This window comes from Bos javanicus, unplaced genomic scaffold (genome assembly GCF_032452875.1).
Source record: "Bos javanicus breed banteng unplaced genomic scaffold, ARS-OSU_banteng_1.0 tig00001810_1, whole genome shotgun sequence".
Lineage (NCBI taxonomy): Eukaryota > Metazoa > Chordata > Mammalia > Artiodactyla > Bovidae > Bos > Bos javanicus.
Window position 1 is genome coordinate 68,588 of NW_026893782.1, and position 23,710 is coordinate 92,297.

At 39.1% G+C, this 23,710-nt stretch overlaps 1 pseudogene; it reads left to right on the top strand.

Annotated features, from left to right (window-relative positions):
- LOC133243991 (F-box only protein 16-like) overlaps nucleotides 1-23,710 on the top strand; it is a 61,889-nt pseudogene that overhangs the window by 21,531 nt on the left and 16,648 nt on the right.

Below are 23,710 nucleotides of genomic sequence, written 5' to 3' on the forward strand. Positions count from 1 at the left end.
TACTTTTACTTTTACAAGAAAAGGGGCAATATTGATTTCCTTCAGACAGGAAAACTGTCTAAAGGGTGGAAGAGACTCTTACCTGGAGAGCCTTTTGTGTCTTTTGAATTTTTAATCATGTGAATGTTTTTAATCATGTGAAGGTAATATCTATTCAAAATAATAATAAAATTTTATAAAATAAATTCACTAAAAATGGCAAAATGAGAAATACCCGAAATTTAAAATCTAGCTAAGTTTTTCTCATATTGTATTTGTGTTTTTAAACTAACTTTGTTACCAATAACTTAAAAAAGAGACTTATAAAAAAAGCAAATAGATAAAATAAAAAGGGACATATTTAAAATGACTATCTTTGCATTTTCATTCTACTTACTATGAATGTAAATCCCTAAATTAATATAACCAGGGCTAATGTTCAGGCAGAATTCATTGGTATGGCTGAGCAGCCTCTGCTGATTTTGATTGGTTGATAGCATTGCCAGTTGTTAAACATTTTTAATATCACCCTGGATAAAATTCAAGGTCTTCAAACTTTTAAAAAGATCTTGTTAATTCTTTTCTTTTACCATAACTAATAGAAGCCTATATTTCAAAGGTCACTGATATTTGCAAAGATCACTAATTATCTCTCTACTCCAATCAGCCAAACTATAGGGTCAGGCATGGTTTTACCATGCTCCTTGTTGTACATTGCTTGATGCTATCAGGCATTTAATAAATATTTTCTAAATGAATAAATGGTACTCACTGGTTTTTCTCTTTTGCCCAACAACAAACTTATTCCATAAATCCACTAGATTATATGGTAACCTTTACAGCTCCATGAAAGCCACAGGAATTAAGTTTGAAGGGGATATTTCCAGTTTATTTTTATTCAGTTTTCTCTCTCCAGTTTAGGTTTAGGCTTTATTTGTCTGTGTGTTTTATGAACAACATAACAGATTGATAGCATAAGGAATGCATTTTCAATAAAAGAAAAGAAATGAGAGAAGTAAGTAAGCATACAGTTTATTTTTGTTTTTAATTTTCCTTTATTTATGGCTGTGCTGAGTCTTCCTCGCTGCACAGGCTTTTCTATAATTGTGGTGTGCAAGCTTCTCATTGCCAGGGCGTCTCTTGTTGCAGAGACTGGGCTCTAGAGCCTTCTCGTTTAAGTTGTGGTGCATGGGATCAACACAGGCTCAGTAGTTGTGGCACACGGGCTTAGTTGCTCCGCTGCATGTAGGATCTTCCCAGATCAGGGATCAAACCCATGTTACCTGCATTGGCAGGTAGATTCTTTACCACTGAGCCACCAGGAAAGCCCAAGGATACTGATTTTTAAACTTAGCATTACTTGGGATTTTCATTGTATGAGTCAAGTATTGGCTTTAAAGCTCAATCTCATATTAGAAGTAAAGTCACTTTTAAAAACAATCTGGATAGTAAGGGGCAAGATGTAATGTGAAACCTATTCAATGATAGACAATCCAAAAAGTATTTTATATTTAGCCACGTGTACATGCTCAGTCGTGTCTGACTCTTTTGTGACCCCGTGAACTATAGCCCACCAAGTTTCTCTGTCCATGGGATTTTCCAAGCAAAAATATTGAAGTGGGGTGCCATTTCCTTTTCCAGGGGATCTTCCCAACCCAGGGATCAAACCTAGGTCTCCTGCATTGCAGACAGATTCTTTACCAGCTGAGCCACCAGTGAAGCCCAGGATAATATAACCAAAAAGCAAAAAAAAAAAAATAATAATGATAATAAATAACAGCCTCTTCCTTCATCTTGACCTCACTGCCTGAGAACTTTCCTTTCCTTGCCATTTGGTGTGCGATGAGTGGCGCTGATGCCCTAGCAATGGTCCTCACATCTTGAAAGTGCAGCAAGAATCCTTGTAACAACTACTCTGAAAATGGGATTTTCACAATCCTATTGTCAAGAAATCCCGAAAGGCATTAAAAGTAACTGTAAAATATAATTATGATATGATATAAGATAGTATTGTTGCTGTTTAGTAACTAAGTCGTGTCTGAATCTTTTGCGACCCCGTGGACTGTAAACCCACCAGGCTCCTCTGTTCATGTGATTTCCCAAGCAAGAATACTGGAGCCAGTTGCCATTTCCTTCTTCAAGGGATCTTCCTGACCCAGGGATTGACCCCCTGTCTCCTGCTTGGCAGACGTATTCTTTTCCACTGAGTCACCAGTGATGGTCATATAAGATAGTATAGCATAAAATAATGTAGCACAATGTCGTATACTAATTATATGATATTAATATTAAAAAGGAACTAACTGTAAAATGAGGTATCATACATGGTACTAGGATAAGAAAACGGTCTTAGCTGCTCCCCTACCTCACACATTAGATCCCTGGCTGTGATGGTATGGCTCTTTTTTCTTGAAGAGCTGAAGCAAGTGATGTGGGACAGATATATATACTACTATATATATATATATATATATATATATAAAAAAAAAAAAAACAACCCAGGAACCTACTGTATAGCACAAAGAACTATATCCAATATCTTATTATAACCTACAGTGGAAAAGAATCTAAAACAGAATATGTGTGTGTGTGTGTATACATATATAAATCAATATGCTAGATACCTAAAAGATTGTAAAATAACAATGCTTCAATTTAGAAATTTTTTTAAAAAAGAGAAAGATACTGGGCGATTACCAAATTCATGTAGAGTTAATTCTTCCATGGATTATCTACTTTTTGGATTATTCCCAGCACCTTTTAAATTCCAAGGGGATTTCCCCCAGCTGTTAAGCATTCTTCTCAGTCATCTACCCACCTTCAACTGGTAGAAATTCAAGGAATGCAAATTCGTTTTCTATTAGACTAAATAAACACAATTAGAAAGGAGAATCCCCCAAGGCAAGAACACCTATCAAAGCCAAATATAAATTATCTTTGACTGTTATAATCAGGGAAATAGATGAGAAACCAATGTAATTATATTTTTAATCTCTAGAGGAAAAGGTTTGAATGTTTTCTTTTATAGATTTCTTCAGCGCTTTATAATCCTAATGTTCTTTTATATTAATTCTAAATCACTGTTCTTCAATCTGAGCCTGTTCTCTTCTTTTGGGCATCCATGACAATAATTGAGCTGACCTCAATCCTTGCAAATGTGCTTCCTGTCCTTGTTAATGTACAAACATGGTAACTTTATGCTTTGTAATTTAATTATTGTATATCTAATGATTTACCCCTCATGCTTATTATTTTTAACATCACTATGATATTTTCTAACAGGGGTCCCCAACCTCTGGGCCACAGACCCATTGGTACCTCTCATCAGATCAGCAGTGGCATCACATTAGAAATAAAGTGCACAATAAATGTAATGCTGTAGTTTTTCCAGGAGTCATGTATGGAATGCGAGAGTTGAACCATAAAGAAGGCTGAGTGATGAAGAATGGATGCTTTTGAACTGTGGTGTTGGAGAAGACTCTTGAGAGTCCCTTGAACTGCAAGGAGATCAAACCAGTCAATCCTAAAGGAAGTCAGTCCTGATTATTCATTGGAAGGACTGATGCTGAAGCTGAAACTCCATACTTGGGCCACCAGATGTGAAGAGCCGACTCACTAGAAAAGACTGATGCTGGGAAAGATTAAAGGCAGGAGGAGAAGGGGACGACAGAGGACCAGAGGGTAGGAAAACATCACTGACCCAATGGAGGTGAGTGTGAGCCAGCTCCAGCAGATGGCGAAGGACAGGGAAGTCTGGCATGCTGCAGCCCATGGAGTTGCAGAGTCAGAATGACTGAGTGACTGAACTACAATAAAATGCAATGTGCTTGAATCACCCCGAAGCCATCCCTACCTGCCTGTTCCCCCCGTCCATGAAAAATTCTCTTCTATGAAACTGATCCCTGGTGCCAAAAAGTTTGGGGACCACCGTTTATAAAATTAGCTACCATGAGTACAATGAGTCATACACTCTTTTAGGAATTTTATACATATTTTCATTTCTTTAATCTTCCCAGTAACTCTAAATTTCGATATAATTATTCAATCAATGTGACTCTGAATGGCCTCACTCCCAAAGCCCCCATGCATCCTTAATGCCGTATTTTCTCTTATCATGTTGCTGAGCTGATTCACTATTGTGAGGCATTTGGGGTTATTTCTGATTTACTGTAGTGATAATTATATCCCATAAACATTTCTTCCCTCATCATCCTGGGTCCCCACATAGCTCAGTTTCTACAGAGTAGCACGTAGCACTGCCCAAAGTAATTTTAAAGATGAATTTTCATCTTGTCTCTCAAAGAAAAATCACAGGGGATCCAATTCAGAACTCATAACACTACTTACCAGATCCCCTTTCTTCATTCCCCAGTTCTCTCACACTGTATAACTGCTGGAAAGGCAGTTACAGTCTGAACCTCCACAGACTGCCTACACGCCAAAACCCTGCAGCTCTCCTGTCTCCATATGCCCCCCACTGGCTCCTTGCTTTAGAGATCACCGCAGCATCGTGGGCTGGTCCTTCCCCTGGCCCTCACCACTCTGGTCTGGCTTCTCTATCATTCTAATAACCCATCCCCAAAGGAAAGAAGTCTCATATTATGTTAGTTAGAAATATGGACTGTGCAGAAACAGGCGGAGAGGAAATCTGGGAACATTCATACATGAATACACTTTATTCACTTATTTGTAAATTAAGGTTTCTGATGTTTTTTTTTTCTTTTTTTTTCATTTGAGAGTCCCCCCTCCCCCTTGAATGATAGTGTCCAAAGTGAGATTGATGAGCACTGAAAAGATCTGGTAACAGTGAATAGTTTTTGTTTTATTTAAAAATCTTTGGTTTGGCTGCACTGGGTCTTTGTTGCAACACAGGCTTTCTCCAGTTGTGGCATGTGGGCTCTTAGTTCCCCGAGCAGGTTATCAACCCTAGTCCCTTGCATTGGAAGGCAGATTCTTTTTATTTATTTGTTTATGGTTGAGCTGCGTCTTCGTTGCTGTGTGCAGGCTTTCCCTAGTTGTCGTGAGCATGGGACCATTCCTCCCTACTTGCAGGACACAGTCTTCCTACTGCAGTGGCTTCTCTGGTTGCAGAGCACAGGCTCTAGGGTGCTTGTGCTTCAGGGGCTGTGGCATGTGGGCTCAGGAGTTGTGGCTCTCAGGCTTACTTGCCTTGCAGCAGGTGGAATCATCCCAGACCAGGGATGGAACCCATGTCCACTGTACTGGCAGATTCTTAACCACTGGACTTCCAAGGAAGGTTTTAATCAAGAAGTACTCCAACTAATTAAAAAAATAGATGCTATGATTACAAAGAAGTTGACTTGTCATAAGGCTTAAAATACATTTTTACTTTGTATGCCTTTTTTTTTTTTTTTTTAAAGGGCTTCCCTGGTGGCTCAGATGGTAAAAGCGTCTGCCTGTAATGTGGGAAACCCAGGTTCGATTTCTGGGTCGGGAAGATCCCCTGGAGAAGGAAATGGCAATCCACTCCAGCACTCTTGCCTGGAAAATCCCATGGACAGAGACGCCTGATAGGCTACAGTCCATGGGGTCGCAAAGAGTTGGAAATGCCTTCACTTTCACTTTCATGCCTTTTTAGGTGGTCAATGTATTTTATGATTAAAACTAAAGTATTATAAAATTCTGATTACTTTATACTAACTAGAAAATATCTATTGATGAAATGCAATAGTGTATAAAATACAAGTAGCCCCAAACTTTCCTGTTTTCTCTTCTCTAATGGACTAAAGAAGAAAAACAGAGGTTTAGACTCTGATAACAGCTCCTTCTGCTGCTAGCTGTTCCCATAAGAACTTTTCTTTTGATTTTGGCCAGCTCTCATGCTCTCATCTTTGATGAGTCACTAATCTTGGGACTGGTTTGGGGTCATCACTGGGGAAAATTGTGAGTAACCCAAGCGTTTGTTTGGTATGCCCCAGATTGCTTTGGCATGTACTTCCTGTCTCTGGCACTCTTTTTTTTTTTTTTTTCCAGGTCCTCCTATCAACTTTTCCTTTCCAATCATATCAATCATTTACATATTAATAGGACTTTAACTCGGAGAAGGCAATGGCACCCCACTCCAGTACTCTTGCCTGGAAAATCCCATGGGCTGAGGAGCCTGGTAAGCTGCAGTCCATGGGGTCGCTAAGAGTCAGACACGACTGAGTGACTTCACTTTCTTTTTTCACCTTCATGCATTGGAGAAGGAAATGGCAACCCACTCCAGTGTTCTTGCCTGGAGAATCCAAGGGATGGGGGAGCCTGATGGGCAGCCATCTATGGGGTCACACAGAGTCAGACACGACTGAAGCGACTTAGCAGCAGCAGCAGCAGCAGCAGGACTTTAACTGGACCTTCCCAGGTGGTGCTAGTGGTAAAGAATCCACCTGCCAATGCAGGAGACCCAAAAGACACAAGTTCGATCCCTGGGTCGGGAAGATCCCTTGGAATAGGAAATGGCACCTCATCCCAGTATTCTTGCCTGGAAAATTCTATGGACAGAGGAGCCTAGCGGGCTCAGCAAAGAGTCAGACAAGAGTGAGTGACTGAGAACACACACACACACAGGACTTTAACCCTATATACTCCCCCTTCTCAGAGATATTTGCTTGTGTTGCCTTATCTCTAATTGTGAACGCAAAGGTTTGTTTCTGGTCCTGGAGTTTTAATCACTAATGAGCTGATGTAAACTATGGGGGAAGACTGACTGCCCAGGTGTCTTCTCTTAAGGTTGTACAGACAGTCCGTGGCTTAAGATGCTTTGGCTTAGCAACTTTTTGGCTTTACAGTGATGCAAAAGTGATAGACGTTCAGTGGATACCATATTTAAAATTTTGTATTTGGGTTTTTTGGGGGAGGGGTGGCTAGCCATGTGCAGTAGGATACTTATTTATGGTTCTGGGCAGCCACTGAGCCACAGCTCCCAGTCAGCCACTCGGTCACAAGAGTACAGGCCAAATACATTTAAAACCATCAGTACCCAGACAGCCATTCTGGTTTCACATTCAGTGTGCTTGTATACATGCTAAGTTGTGTCAGTCATGTCCAACTCTGTGCAACCCCATGGCCTGTAGCCCACCAGGCTCCTCTGCCTATGGAACTCTCCAGGCAAGAATACTGCAGTGGGTTGCCATTCCCTTCTCCAGGTGTAGTAGTCAATAAATTACATGAACTAGTCAACACTTTCTTCTAAAATAGGCTTTGTGGTAGATGATTTTGCCCAACTGTAGGTTCATGTGAGGGCTTCCCTGGTGGCTCAGTGATAAAGAATACCTCTGTCAGGAGGGAGGAGCCAAGATGGTGGAGGAGTAGGATGGGGAGAACACTTTCTCCCCCACAAATTCATCAAAAGAGCATTTAAACGTCGAGTAAATTCCACAAAACAACTTCTGAATGCCGGCAGAGGACATCAGGCACCCAGAAAAGCAACCCAACTCTTCGAAAGGAGGTAGGAAAAAATATTAAAAACAAAAAAAAAGAGACAAAAGAGGGAGGGACGGAGTTCCGTCCCGGGAAGGGAATCTTAAAAAGAGAGAAGTTTCCAAACATCAGGAAACCTTCTCACTGCCGAATCTGTGCCGAGCTTTGGAAGCACAGAGGGCAACATAACAGGGAGAAAAAATAAATAAACAATTTAAAACTCGCAGATTGCGAGCCCTACGGTAACTCCCCCAGCAGAGAAGCAGCGCAGACGCCTGCATCCGCCATTAGCAAACCGGGGCTGGGCAGGGAGGCGCGGCGTGGGCTGCATCGCTGAGAGTAAGAATCTGGCCTGAATACCCTGAGCGCTATCTGAGCGAAATAATTTGGGCTAGCAAACCAGACTGTGGGATACCTACCACGCGAAAAGCCAGCCCTAACCTAAGACCGCCAGGCCCGCGCACGGAACAAAGGACTGAACAGAGATAGCCGGCTGCAGACCTTCCCCCTCCGGTGACAGGCAGCCAGAGCCGGAAGGGGGCAATCGCAGCCCCAGAGAGACATTATCTATAAAATTGTAAGCAGGCTTCTTTGCTAACTAAAACTTCTTGGGGGTCTGGACGGTCAACATCTGCCTGAGAAGGTGCGCCGGTTTTACATCCAGATAACCGAGTGGCGGGGAGGCGATAAGTCGCAGCATTGGCGCTCGCCTGGGAAGAGCAAATTGGCGCTCGGACCTGGGAAGAGCACAAAACGCAGGCCCAACTGAGTCTGCGCCTCTGAGGACTACCCGAGTGCCTGAACCTGAGCGGCTTGGACCTGGGAGGTGCATGCAGCCCAGGGCCAGCCTCGGATTGTTCCCGGCGGAACAACCTAGAGTCCGAGCAGTGTGGACAGGGAGGCTACACGCGCCGTGAGCGGGGGCAGACCCAGGGTGGCTGAAGCACTGCGAGCCCACGCCAGTGTTATTTGTTTGCAGCATCCCTCCCTCCCTCCCCACAGCGCGACTGAACAAGTAAGCCTAAAAAAAAAAAAAAAAAGTGTCCTCCACCGTGCCCTTTGAGTCAGGGCGGAAACCAGATACTGAAGAGACTAGCAAACAGAAGAAGATATAACAGAGGGAAACGCCTTGGAAGCTACAGGCAATAGATCAAAACCCTGTGGTTACTACGGACTACATAGGAAGGGGCCTATAGATCTTGAGAAATATAAATCCGACCAAGGAACTAGCCAAAAATGAACTGAACCCACAACACCCACAAAAAAAACAAAACAAAACAAAAAAGTCCTAGATATATTTTTATTATTTTTACGATCATTCTTTCTTTTTTTTTTTAATTAAAAAAAAAATTTTTAAGTCCTCTATTGTTCCTTTAATTTTCACCTTTATATCCTATTACTTTGCAAAAAAAAAAAAAAAAAAGAAGACCCTATTTTTTTCTTCTTCAGCAAACTTCATATATATATATTTTATAATTTTTTGACCTTGTTTTTTTTTTTGTTTGTTTTTGTTTTTTTCTTCTTTTCTTTAACATTGTATTTTTGAAATTCTAAACTCTACTCTAGATTTTTAATTTTCGCTTGTTGGTATATGTTATCAATTTTGTACCTATAGTTTTTTTTTATATAATTTCTGTGACTTTTTTTTTTCTTCTTCTCTGTTTCTTTCTCTTCTTCTTTTATACAACATTGTATATCTGAAATTCCAAACGTTACTCTAGATTTTTAATTTATGCTTTTTGGTATTTGATATCAATTTTGTACCTGTATTTTCTTTATAATTTTTGTGACATTGTTCGTATTTGTTTGTTTGTTTTCTCTCTTTATTTTTCTTCTTCTTCTCCTTCTTTTTTTTTTTTTAACATTGTATTTTTGAAATTCCAAACTCTACTCTAGATTTTGAATTTTTGCTTTCTGGTATTAGTTATCAATTTTGTACTTGTACTTTCTTTATAATTTTCGCGACCTTGTTTGTTTTTGTTTGTTCGTTTTTTCTCTCTTTCTTTTCCTTCTTCTTTTCTTTAACATCGTATTTTTGAAATTCCAAACTCTACTCTAGATTTTTAATTTTCGCTTTCTGGTATTAGTTATCAATTTTGTACCTGTACTTTCTCTATAATTTTCGCGACCTTGTTTGTTTTTGTTTGTTCGTTCTTTCTCTCTTTCTTTTCCTTCTTCTTTTCTTTAACATCGTATTTTTGAAATTCCAAACTCTACTCTAGATTTTTAATTTTTGCTTTTATGTATTTGTTACCAATTTTGTACCTATAAGGACCCAATCTTCAGGACCCATTTTTCACTAGGGAGTGAGATTACTGGCTTGACTGCTCTCTCTCCCTTTGGACCCTCCTTTTTCTCCACCAGGTCGCCTGTGTCTCCTCCCTAACCCCTCTCTACTCTACCCAACTCTGTGAATTTCTGTGTGTTCCAGACGGTGGAGAACACTTAGGGAACTGATTACTGGCTGGATCTGTCTCCCTCCTTTTCATTCCCCCCTTTTATCCTTCTGGCCACCTCTGTCACCTTCCTCCTTCTTCTCTTCTCTGTATAACCCCGTGAACATCTCTGAGTGGTCCAGTTGTGGAGTGCACATAAGGAAGTGACTACTGGCTAGCCCACTCTCTCCACTATTGATTCACCTCATCTCATTTGGGTCACCTCTAACTCCCTCCTCCCTCTTCTCTTCTCCATGTAACCCTGTGAACCTCTCTGAGTGACCCTCACTGTAGAGAAACTTATCATCTTTAATGTAGATGTTTTATCAATGGTGCTGTATAGAAGGAGAAGTTTTGAAACTACTGTAAAAATAAGACCGATAATCGGAAGCAGGAGACTTAAGTCCAAACCCTGACTCCAGGGAACTCCTGACTCCAAGGAACATTCATTGACAGGAGCTCATCAAATGCCTCCATACCGACACTGAAACCAAGCACCACACAAGGGCCAATAAGTTCCAGGGCAAGACATACCAAGCAAATTCTCCAGCAACAAAGGAACACAGCCCTGAGCTTCAAGATACAGGCTGCCCAAAGTCACCCCAAAACTATAGACATCTCATAACTCATTACTGGACATTTCATTGCACTCCAGAGAGAAGAAATACAGCTCCACCCACCAGAACACCGACACAAGCTTCCCTAACCAGGAAACCTTGACAAGCCACCTGTACAAACCCACACACAGTGAGGAAAAGCCACAATAAAGAGAACTCCACAAACTGCCAGAATACAGAAAGGACACCCCAAACTCAGCAATTTAAACAAGATGAAGAGACAGAGGAATACACAGCAGATAAAGGAACAGGATAAATGCCCACCAAACCAAACAAAAGAGGAAGAGATAGGGAATCTACCTGATAAAGAATTCCGAATAATGATAGTGAAATTGATCCAAAATCTTGAAACTAAAATGGAATCACAGATAAATAGCCTGGAGACAAGGATTGAGAAGATGCAAGAAAGGTTTAACAAGGACCTAGAAGAAATAAAAAAGAGTCAATATATAATGAATAATGAAAAGTGAAATTAAAAACACTCTGGAGGCAACAAATAGTAGAATAACAGAGGCAGAAGACAGGATTAGTGAATTAGAAGATAGAATGGTAGAAATAAATGAATCAGAGAGGATAAAAGAAAAATGAATTAAAAGAAATGAGGACAATCTCAGAGACCTCCAGGACAATATTAAACGCTACAACATTCGAATCATAGGGGTTCCAGAAGAAGAAGACAAAAAGAAAGACCATGAGAAAATACTTGAGGAGATAATAGTGGAAAACTTCCCTAAAATGGGGAAGGAAATAATCACCCAAGTCCAAGAAACCCAGAGAGTACCAAACAGGATAAACCCAAGGAGAAACACCCCAAGACACATATTAATCAAATTAACAAAGATCAAACACAAAGAACAAATATTAAAAGCAGCAAGGGAAAAACAACAAATAACACACAAGGGAATTCCCATAAGGATAACAGCTGATCTTTCAATAGAAACTCTTCAAGCCAGGAGGGAATGGCAAGACATACTTAAAATGATGAAAGAAAATAACCTACAGCCCAGATTATTGTACCCAGCAAGGATCTCATTCAAGTATGAAGGAGAAATCAAAAGCTTTTCAGACAAGCAAAAGCTGAGAGAATTCTGCACCACCAAACCAGCTCTCCAACAAATACTAAAGGATATTCTCTAGACAGGAAACACAAAAACGGTGTATAAACTCGAACCCAAAACAATAAAGTAAATGGCAACGGGAACATACTTATCAGTAATTACCTTAAATGTAAATGGGTTGAATGCCCCAACCAAAAGACAAAGACTGGCTGAATGGATACAAAAACAAGACCCCTACATATGTTGTCTACAAGAGACCCACCTCAAAACAGGGGACACATACAGACTGAAAGTGAAGGGCTGGAAAAAGATTTTCCATGCAAATAGGGACCAAAAGAAAGCAGGAGTAGCAATACTCATATCAGATAAAATAGACTTTAAAACAAAGGCTGTGAAAAGAGACAAAGAAGGTCACTACATAATGATCAAAGGATCAATCCAAGAAGAAGATATAACAATTATAAATATATATGCACCCAACACGGGAGCACCACAGTACGTAAGACAAATGCTAACAAGTATGAAAGGAGAAATTAACAATAACACAATAATAGTGGGAGACTTTAATACCCCACTTACACCTATGGATAGATCAACTAAACAGAAAATTAACAAGGAAACACAAACTTTAAACGATACAATAGACCAGTTAGACCTAATTGATATCTATAGGTCATTTCATCCCAAAACAATGAATTTCACCTTTTTCTCAAGCGCACATGGAACCTTCTCCAGGATAGATCACATCCTGGGCCATAAAGCTAGCCTTGGTAAATTCAAAAAAATAGAAATCATTCCAAGCATTTTTTCTGACCACAATGCAGTAAGATTAGATCTCAATTACAGGAGAAAAACTATTAAAAATTCCAACATATGGAGGCTGAACAACACGCTGCTGAATAACCAACAAATCACAGAAGAAATCAAAAAAGAAATCAAAATTTGCATAGAAACGAATGAAAATGAAAACACAACAACCCAAAACCTGTGGGACACGGTAAAAGCAGTCCTAAGGGGAAAGTTCATAGCAATACAGGCACACCTCAAGAAACAAGAAAAAAGTCAAATAAATAACCTAACTCTACACCTAAAGCAACTAGAAAAGGAAGAAATGAAGAACCCCAGGGTTAGTAGAAGGAAAGAAATCTTAAAAATTAGAGCAGAAATAAATGCAAAAGAAACAAAAGAGACCATAGCAAAAATCAACAAAACCAAAAGCTGGTTCTTTGAAAGGATAAATAAAATTGACAAACCATTAGCCAGACTCATCAAGAAACAAAGGGAGAAAAATCAAATCAACAAAATTAGAAACGAAAATGGAGAGATCACAACAGACAACACAGAAATACAAAGGATCATAAGAGACTACTATCAACAATTATATGCCAATAAAATGGACAACGTGGAAGAAATGGACAAATTCTTAGAAAAGTACAACTTTCCAATACTGGACCAGGAAGAAATAGAAAATCTTAACAGACCCATCACAAGCATGGAAATTGAAACTGTAATCAAAAATCTTCCAGCAAACAAAAGCCCCGGTCCAGACGGCTTCACAGCTGAATTCTACCAAAAATTTAGAGAAGAGCTAACACCTATCCTGCTCAAACTCTTCCAGAAAATTGCAGAGGAAGGTAAACTTCCAAACTCATTCTATGAGGCCACCATCACCCTAATACCAAAACCTGACAAAGATCCCACAAAAAAAGAAAACTACAGGCCAATATCACTGATGAACATAGATGCAAAAATCCTTAACAAAATTCTAGCAATCAGAATCCAACAACACATTAAAAAGATCATACACCATGATCAAGTGGGCTTTATCCCAGGGATGCAAGGATTCTTCAATATCCGCAAATCAATCAATGTAATACACCACATTAACAAATTGAAAAATAAAAACCATATGATTATCTCAATAGATGCAGAGAAAGCCTTTGACAAAATTCAACATCCATTTATGATAAAAACTCTCCAGAAAGCAGGAATAGAAGGAACATACCTCAACATAATAAAAGCTATATATGACAAACCCACAGCAAACATTATCCTCAATGGTGAAAAATTGAAAGCATTTCCTCTAAAGTCAGGAACAAGACAAGGGTGCCCACTTTCACCATTACTATTCAACATAGTTTTGGAAGTTTTGGCCACAGCAATCAGAGCAGAAAAAGAAATAAAAGGAATCCAAATTGGAAAAGAAGAAGTAAAACTCTCACTATTTGCAGATGACATGATCCTCTACATAGAAAACCCTAAAGAGTCCACCAGAAAATTACTAGAAATAATCAATGACTACAGTAAAGTTGCAGGATATAAAATCAACACACAGAAATCCCTTGCATTCCTATACACTAATAATGAGAAAACAGAAAGAGAAATTAAGGAAACAATTCCATTCACCCTTGCAACGGAAAGAATAAAATACTTAGGAATATATCTACCTAAAGAAACTAAAGACCTATATATAGAAAACTATAAAACACTGGTGAAAGAAATCAAAGAGGACACTAATAGATGGAGAAATATACCATGTTCATGGATTGGAAGAATCAATATAGTGAAAATGAGTATACTACCCAAAGCAATTTATAGATTCAATGCAATCCCTATCAAGCTACCAACAGTATTCTTCACAGAGCTAGAACAAATAATTTCACAATTTGTATGGAAATACAAAAAACCTCGAATAGCCAAAGCGATCTTGAGAAAGAAGAATGGAACTGGAGGAATCAACCTACCTGACTTCAGGCTCTACTACAAAGCCACAGTTATCAAGACAGTATGGTACTGGCACAAAGACAGAAATATTGATCAATGGAATAAAATAGAAAGCCCAGAGATAAATCCATGCACATATGGACACCTTATCTTCGACAAAGGAGGCAAGAATATACAATGGATTAAAGACAATCTCTTTAACAAGTGGTGCTGGGAAATCTGGTCAACCACTTGTAAAAGAATGAAACTGGACCACTTTCTAACACCATACACAAAAATAAACTCAAAATGGATTAAAGATCTAAACGTAAGACCAGAAACTATAAAACTCCTAGAGGAGAACATAGGCAAAACACTCTCCGACATACATCACAGCAGGATCCTCTATGACCCACCTCCCAGAATATTGGAAATAAAAGCAAAAATAAACAAATGGGACCTAATTAACCTTAAAAGCTTCTGCACATCAAAGGAAACTATTAGCAAGGTGAAAAGACAGCCTTCAGAATGGGAGAAAATAATAGCAAATGAAGCAACCGACAAACAACTAATCTCAAAAATTTACAAGCAACTCCTACAGCTCAACTCCAGAAAAATAAACGACCCAATCAAAAAATGGGCCAAAGAACTAAATAGTCATTTCTCCAAAAAAGACATACAGATGGCTAACAAACACATGAAAAGATGCTCAACATCACTCATCATCAGAGAAATGCAAATCAAAACCACTATGAGGTACCATTTCACACCAGTCAGAATGGCTGCGATCCAAAAGTCTACAAATAATAAATGCTGGAGAGGGTGTGGAGAAAAGGGAACCCTCTTACACTGTTGGTGGGAATGCAAACTAGTACAGCCACTATGGAGAACAGTGTGGAGATTCCTTAAAAAACTGGAAATAGAACTGCCTTATGATCCAGCAGCCCCACTGCTGGGCATACACACTGAGAAAACCAGAAGGGAAAGAGACACGTGTACCCCAATGTTCATCGCAGCACTGTTTATAATAGCCAAGACATGGAAGCAACCTAGATGTCCTTCAGCAGATGAATGGATAAGAAAGCTGTGGTACATATACACAATGGAGTATTACTCAGCCATTAAAAAGAATACATTTGAATCAGTTCTAATGAGGTGGATGAAACTGGAGCCTATTATACAGAGTGAAGTAAGCCAGAAGGAAAAACATAAATACAGTATACTAACGCATATATATGGAATTTAGAAAGATGGTAACAATAACCCGGTGTACGAGACAGCAAAAGAGACACTGATGTATAGAACAGTCTTATGGACTCTGTGGGAGAGGGAGAGGGTGGGAAGATTTGGGAGAATGGCAATGAAACATGTAAAATATCATGTAGGAAACGAGTTGCCAGTCCAGGTTCGATGCATGATGCTGGATGCTTGGGGCTGGTGCACTGGGACGGCCCAGAGGGATGGTATGGGGAGGGAGGAGGGAGGAGGGTTCGGGATGGGGAACACATGTATACCTGTGGCGGATTCATTTTGATATTTGGCAAAACTAATACAATTATGTAAAGTTTAAAAATAAAATAAAATTAGAGAAAAGGAAAAAAAAAAAAAAGAATACCTCTGTCAATGCAGAGACTCAGGTTTGATTCCTGGATCAGGAAGATCCCATGGAGGAGGGCACGGCAACCCACTCCAGTATTCTTGCCTGGAGAATCCCATGGACACAGGAGCCTGCTGAGCTACAGTCTATGGGGTCACAAAACAGCTGGACATGACTGAGCGACTAAACAACAGCAAGGATCATCAGGGTTCTTGTAAGCGTTCTGAGCACGTTAAGGTAGACTGGGCTAAGCTAGGATGTTTGGTAGGTTAAGTGTATTATGTGCATTTTTAATTTATGATACTTTCAACTTATGATGGATTAATTGGGATATAGCCCCATCAGAAGTTAAAGATCTACATTTTACAAGTCTGTATATATTCTCAGTTTACGACTATGACCAGCTCCCAAATTTTTCTGTAACTCCAAGTTTTGAGGTCAAGTGCATGTCTATGTCCACACCGGCCTTGCTTGGGCTCACACACACACACATGTGAGAAAGAACAGGTAGGTGGAAAAACATGGGGTGTACTTGTTAGGGAAAGAAATGCATGCAATTCGTTAAGAATAAGTTACTAAACTCACTTTCTATGCAGTTCTTTATCTCTTTCCTAATGCGTCTCTGGTGTCAGACTAAACCTGGAGCTTTTTTTTTTGTTTGTTTGTTTTTTGCTTTGCTTTTTTTTTTTTTTCCAGTTTGACAAATGGATGGACACTCAGAGGAGAAGAATCCTGACAGTCCTGTTAGAACGCTGCTCCCTGTCACAGCAAAAGTTCTGCTGTTGAAAGCTTCAGGAGAAAATTCCAGCAGAAGCTCTGGATTTTACGACCAAGCTCCCAAAGGTGTTATCTTTATACATCTTTTCTTTCCTGGACCCCCAAAGCCTTTGTCACTGTGCACAGGCACAGATAAAGAAGCAGGGTTCGGTGTTTTGTAAAGACAGCCTAGAAAACACTGAACCTTGAGGGAAAAAAGAAAGCGCGCATACAAAACCGAGCACCGACAAGATGCTCACCGCATTTCGTTTGCACAGTTTGGATTGGCCCCATCTCTTTGTGTCTGGCTGAGCACTTAGTGCTCAAAGGAGAGAAAAAGTAAGCCATCGCTAAGTGTCCGTAAAATAGTATTAGCCAGTTGGGGAAATATACACACATGTATATAATGGTTCATCATCAGAATAGCCTTATATTGCACAGCAGAGGACCATAGTAAAACTTAAGAGTGTAGAGTGCAGGCCATTCATAAATAGAAAAGCATAAAATAAGGTGCTAATGTGATAAATACAGAAGCATGTGAGACTAAAGGAGTTCAGAGTGGGCAAATGTGCTCACAGGTTGGAAAAGCATCTGACCATTATTTTCTTACAAATAATTTCACGGTGTATTCAAGTATATTTTTTAAGATATAAAATTGATAGTCATTTTGTTGATTTCTTTTCATAGTCTAGAAAGACCAGAAATTCCCTGTTACTGTGCATTCACAGGGTAACTTTAGTTTTTAAAATTAAGAAAATGAAAAAAAATTAAGAAAATGAATGCAGTAAGATAGATGATGTATTTAATAATTGGTGCTGGGACAATTGGGCAGTATCTGGAAAAAAATTCTAGAAGGATAAAAGATTGATATGAAATTATGGAAAACCATTCCCTACTCAAAGGAGGGAATTCCCTGGTCCAGTGGTTAAGTCTCTGCTCTTTCACTGCTGAGGGCAGAAGTTCAATCCCTGTTTGGGGAACTAAGATCCTGTAAGCCACCAGGCATGACTAAAGGGGAAAAAATGTAATTAAAGGAAATCTAGGGAAGGAAGACTTTGTGAGTAATCTATAATATTCAGAGCCTCAAAAGAAAATGTATAACTTAAAATCTTTATTTATTTTATATATTTTGTATATATATTATATATGCTTTATAAATAAAGAAAGCAAGATTTTAAGTTGTGATTATAAAAGTTAAAATTTTCTCCATCGAGAAGAAAACTGTAAATAAATACAGACAGTAAACAGGAGGGAGCTCCCTGGGAGTGGTTAGGACTCAGTGCTTTCACTGATTAGGGCTCAGGTTCAGCCCCTGGCCGGGAGACTATGAACCCACAAGCTGCTGCAGTGTGGCCCCCCAAAATTAAAATAATCTGGGGAAAAACATGTTGCCAGCAAAGGGGTAATTTTCTTATTTTTTAAAGAACGACTATAAATCTACATTAAGAAGAAAAAAAAAGCAAAGCCTAGCAGAAAAATGAGCAAAGGAAGTGAACAAATAGTTCACAGTAAGAAAAGCAGATGTTTCGAAAATAGATAAAATGCTTAGCCTCATTTTCATGCCATCGTTTGTGACTCAGATGGATTGAGTTTCTTTTTTAATGATAACATTTTATATTGTTAGGGGTGTGGGGAAACAAGCACCTTCATATGTTGCACCTTCATAGATAAATTGATGCAAACACCAAGGAGAGCAATTTGGTAGTACCCAATTTTTAAATAAAGATTCCTGGACATTCCCTGGCGATCCAGTGGCTTTCACTACCAAGGTTGTGAGTTTGATCCCTGGTCGGGGAACTGAGATCCTGCAAGCCATGAGACATGGCTAAAAACTTAAAAAATCTTTTTAATTAAAAAAAAACAAGATTACCTTTGGCCAGTAGTTTCACTTCTTGGAATTTGTCTGATGGGTATACTTCAACACATGCAAAATGTATGTCTATATAAGAATATTGCATCATTGTTTGTAGTAGCAAAAGGTTGGAAACAATGGAAATGTCTGCTAATAGCAGACTGGTTGCAACTATCTCCTCAATATATCATCAATAAAACAACAAAGGTGCAGAATTATCCTACCACTTTGGAAGAATAAAAGAATGTACCCATATTTGTTGCTCTTCTGGAATGGCACACAAGAAGCCAGTAACAATGGTTACATTCACAGAGGGAAATGAGTGGCTATATGACAAGGATGAGAGAGGCTTTTTTTTTTTTTTTTTTTTTACTTTTTTTACAGTGTGCCCCTTGGTATCTTTGAATTTAGTATTGATGTACACATATTATTCTAAAATTGAAACAATTTGTTTTTTAAAAAAACATAGTGTTTTAAATGCCCAGTAATAGAGTATTATTCTGCCATATAAAGAATTATTAGGCAGTCATTAGAAAACATGTTTTGGAAGAACAGAGATGCTTATTATGTGTAAAATGAAGAAAGCATGATTTTAAATTGCATGCAGTTTCCCAATTTTGCTCTCATATATACCTGAAAAACAGAAAGGAAAATAACTCTACCAGCTTGTTGATAATGTTTGGTCATCTCTGATTGACAGGGTTCTGGGTATTGTTTTTCTTCAGGTTTCTCAGAATTTTCCATGTTTTTCACAATGAGAATGTTATCATTCCAGGGAGATGTGATACGAAATAGATAATCTTATCATCTATGTGTACCATATGTCAATCTTGGTAGATTTCAACATTTTATTTTATTTCCCAGAACTGACTGTGAGGCAATTGTTCTTTAGCTAGATTTAAAGTAAACAATAAAGTCATTGCACCAAGATGAGCTTTGAGCTGTTTGAAAATGTGGTGGCGGTTGTCTTACAGTTTTGAAAGAGCTTCCCCACCCTCAACTTACCTCATTCCTGTTTAGTTTTAAACAAACAAAAAGCAGCAAAAATCAAAAACAAAGCAAAATTTTATCTATCCCCTGTGCAGGGGAGGGGGAACCCCAACTTAACTACCCAGGTCTAAACCCGATCTAAGTCAAAAGAGGAAAAGGATGAGAGTTGAGAAAAACTTTCTCCCCATCCCCTCCCTCCCAAACCCCAGATCTTGATTGAATTAACTAACCATATGAGGATTAAGGGCAGTGCAGTTTCATTCTGGGTTGCACAAAGTGGTTGTGATCTCTGTTTCTGCCTGCAGTGTTGTATAAGATCCTCTAAGCCTTTTCCTCCATCTAGATCCTGAACCTACTGTTTCTCCTATTTGTGCCCCACCTCTGCTTCCCTCTCCCCTACATGTCTTATCTTCAGCCCATAAAATAATCCTGGACATAACACACTGGCCACCTGATGCGAAGAGCTGACTCATTTGAAAAGACCCTGATGTTGGGAAAGATTGAAGGCAGGAGGTGAAGGGGACAACAGAGGATGAGATGGTTGGATGGCATCACCAACTCAATGGACGTGAGTTTGGGTAACTTTGAAACTCCGTACACAATGGATGGAAGGAGGGAGAAAGAGAGACAGATAGGTAAACAGATGGATGGGTAGTGAGTTCCATTACAGAGTGTTCTGCTCCTTTTGGGGGCACTCAAACATTATTTATTATTGAGTTAACCTTGAAAAAGAGGCCAGTTTTCCAAAGATGAAATGAATGTGAAGACTAGCTACCATCTCTGCAATTCATGTTAAGAGATATGGAATGCCTAGTCTGAACTTTATATATGGACTTGACTCTAGTTTCTACTAAGACTTATTTAAAACCTGGAATAAATTATTTTAAAAACTACTACACATAATAGGGTCACCTCCACCATTTGCTGGATATGTAGGATTGACCATAATGCTATGAAAGTGGAATGTACAGAATACTTTTTAAAAAATGTATTAATTTGGCTGCACCAGGTGTCAGTTGCAGCACGTAGAATCCAGTTCTCTAACTAGGGATCAAACCCTGGTCCCCTGCACTGAAAGCATAGAATCTTAGCCACTAGACCACCAGGGAAGTCCCCAGGACAAATACTTAATGCTTCATTGAATCTTAAAGGCTATTTAGGACACATCAATATAGTATTAGTCATTGTGTTCCCTTTATATATTTAGGTAAATCATAAGCATGGAGGGAAAACAGAAGCATATCATGAAAAAAATAAGCAATGTGCCAACTGGAGTTTCTGTAGCCTTCATACAACGTTCATATGCAGACTCCCAGAGATCCTTCAGTTCAATTCAGTTCAGTCACTCAGTCGTGTCTGAGTCTTTGTGACCGCATGAATCGCAGCACACCAGGCCTCCCTGTCCATCACCAACTCCCGGAGTTTACCCAAACTCGCGTCCATTGAGTTGGTGATGCCATCCAACCATCTCATCCTCTGTTGTCCCCTTCTCCTCCTGCCTTCATTCTTTCCCAACATCAGGGTCTTTTCAAATGAGTCAGCTCTTCGCATCAGGTGGCCAAAGTAATGGAGTTTCAGCTTCAACATCTGTCCCTCCAATAAACACCCAGGACTGATCTCCTTTAGGATGGACTGGTTGGATCTCCTTGCTGTCCAAGGCACTTTTAAGAGTCTTCTCGAACACCACAGTTCAAAAGCATCAATTCTTTGGCGCTCAGCTTTCTTTATAGTCCAACTCTCACATCCATACATGACTACTGGAGAAACCATAGCTTTGGCTAGACGGACCTTTGTTGGCAAAGTAACGTCTCTTCTTTTTAATATGCTGTCTAAGTTGGTCATAACTTTCCTTCGAAGGAGTAAGCATCTTTTAATTTCATGGCTTCAATCATCATCTGCAGTGATTTTGGAGCCCAGAAAAATAGTCAGCCACTGTTTCTCCATCTATTTTGCCATGAAGTGATGGGACCGGATGCCATGATCTTAGTTTTCTGAATGTTGAGCTTTAAGCCAACTTTTTCACTCTCCTCTTTCATCAAGAGGCTCTTTAGTTCTTCTTGACTTTCTGCCATAAGGGTGGTGTCACCTGCATATCTGAGGTCATTGATATTTCTCCCAGCAATCTTGATTCCAGCTTGTGCTTTCTCCAGCCCAGCATTTCTCATGATGTACTCTGCATATAAGTTAATAAGCTGGGTGACAATATACAGCCTTGATGTACTCCTTTTCCTATTTGGAACCAGTCTGTTTTTCCATGTCCAGTTCTAACTGTTGCTTCCTGACCTGCATACAGGTTTCTCAAGAGGCAGGTCAGGTGGTCTGGTATTCCCATCTCTTTCAGAATTTTCCACAGTTTGTTGTGATACACACAGTCAAAGGCTTTGGCATAGCCAGAGATCTTTAGGAAGTTCCGAAGTCTTATCTGAAGCTTAGTTTCCCCATTTGCAAGGGGAGAATATTAATTATACTACCCTTCAGGTTGTGACGAGGATGGTTAATAGGTGCTCAATAAATATTAGTTGACTTGGATTCTGTCTGAATTAACATTAAAAAAAAAGAAAAGAAAAGAAAAAGGGGTACCCAAAGCCAGTGCTCTGTGAGAACCTGGAGGGATGGGATGGGGAGGGAGGTGGAAGTGGTGTTCAGGTTGGAGGGGACACATGTATACCTATGACCAATGTATGGCAAAACCATCATAATGTTGTAATTATCCTCCAATTAAAAAAAAAATCTTCCTGCCTTGTTAGGAAGCACTTCAGGTAAGAGGTAACTTGGTTGTGATTTGGAAAAAAAGGACCAAAAAGAAACTACTTGTGAATTCCAGGCCTGGTTTATCAAGTTAAAATTATGTTTGCTCTGATTCATTCATGAATGAATCCATGAATCCACTTCCCCAGTGGCTCAGTGGTAAAGAACCTGCCTGCAATGCAGAGAAGTGGATTCAATCCCTGGGTCAGGAAGATCCCTTGGAGGAGGGCATGGCAACCCACTCCAGAAAAAAATAAAGAAGTTCTCTCAGTACCAGGGTGACGGCTCAAAACCTAGAGAAAGTGGACATGTAACCTGAATAGTTTTTTAACATTGTTTCTCCAGGTGAGCTGGCATTGGAAGAATTTAACTGAACTGGATCACCTCTGGATGCTAAAATGTTTACGGTTTAACTGGTATATCAATGTCTCCCCAACTCCCTATGAGCAGGGTGTATGGAAGAAGCATTATATTCAAATGGTGAAAGAACTCCATGTTACCAAGCCCAAGGTAAATTTGGGAAAAGAAGAATTCCTAACATCAGCTACTTAGGAATTCTAGAACTAAGTTGGAGAAGGCCATTGTTTCAAAAGAAATATACCATGACTTCAAAATTCCCTTGTTCTAAGAACTTAACAGCTCTTTTCAAGATATGCATGTTAGTTGAAAGTAATCTGACACTCACAAACCACAGTTCCACCAGGTTATGACTTGGAGCTCCTCATTCTCTCCAGATTCCTGGATTTCTGTGTCTCTGATGCCTACAGTACACAATTCTGACACTGGGATTCTGTGGGTAATGTGCAGTATTTATTACCTATGGGTCATCAAATTTTACTTAACTAATTCAAATTTTCTGTGATTCTACCAGGCAAACTGAATGTTTATGTTTCTATCATTAATAAAGAAAAGTTTGCAAAAAATTAGTAATTAGGAAATGGCATAATGGGCATATTAAAGTTCTTTTCACTTTAGAAACTAGCAATGTAAAGTCCTTACATAGAATTGTAAACAGTAAACAGTATGAGCATAAATTTTTCTAGTGGTTTTCTATGCATTGCAACCAATGTTTATGTTCATTCTTATAGTCACAGTTAATTAGATAACTTATGGGAAATTTGTATGAGCTTTTTCTTTATGGCATGATCTATATACATGCACAGTTGTGCATCGTGTTGTATAATAGAAGAGTTCCTGAAAATTATGTGTAAATTACAATTTTAAAATTATTTTTAAAACCACGGGGATTTTTTTTATTTATAGAAAAGCTGCAGTGAGTCCTTTTTGAGTTGGAGAATCCTTTTGAAAGATGAATAGTTGGCTCTTAACATGCTGATGTACGTTTCATTTTATTGTGTTTACTTGAAGTAGAAACCCTCTACATTTAATATAGTAATAAACTGCATAATTAATATTGTTATAATTACAATGATAAAAGCAGTCTTTCTGATTTCAATGATGGCTGTTCTTCATGAGAATTTCTTTTAAAAAGAAAAATGTAAAGTGCAGTGGTGGAAGAGTTATTTTAAAAATTACAATAGCTATGACTCCTT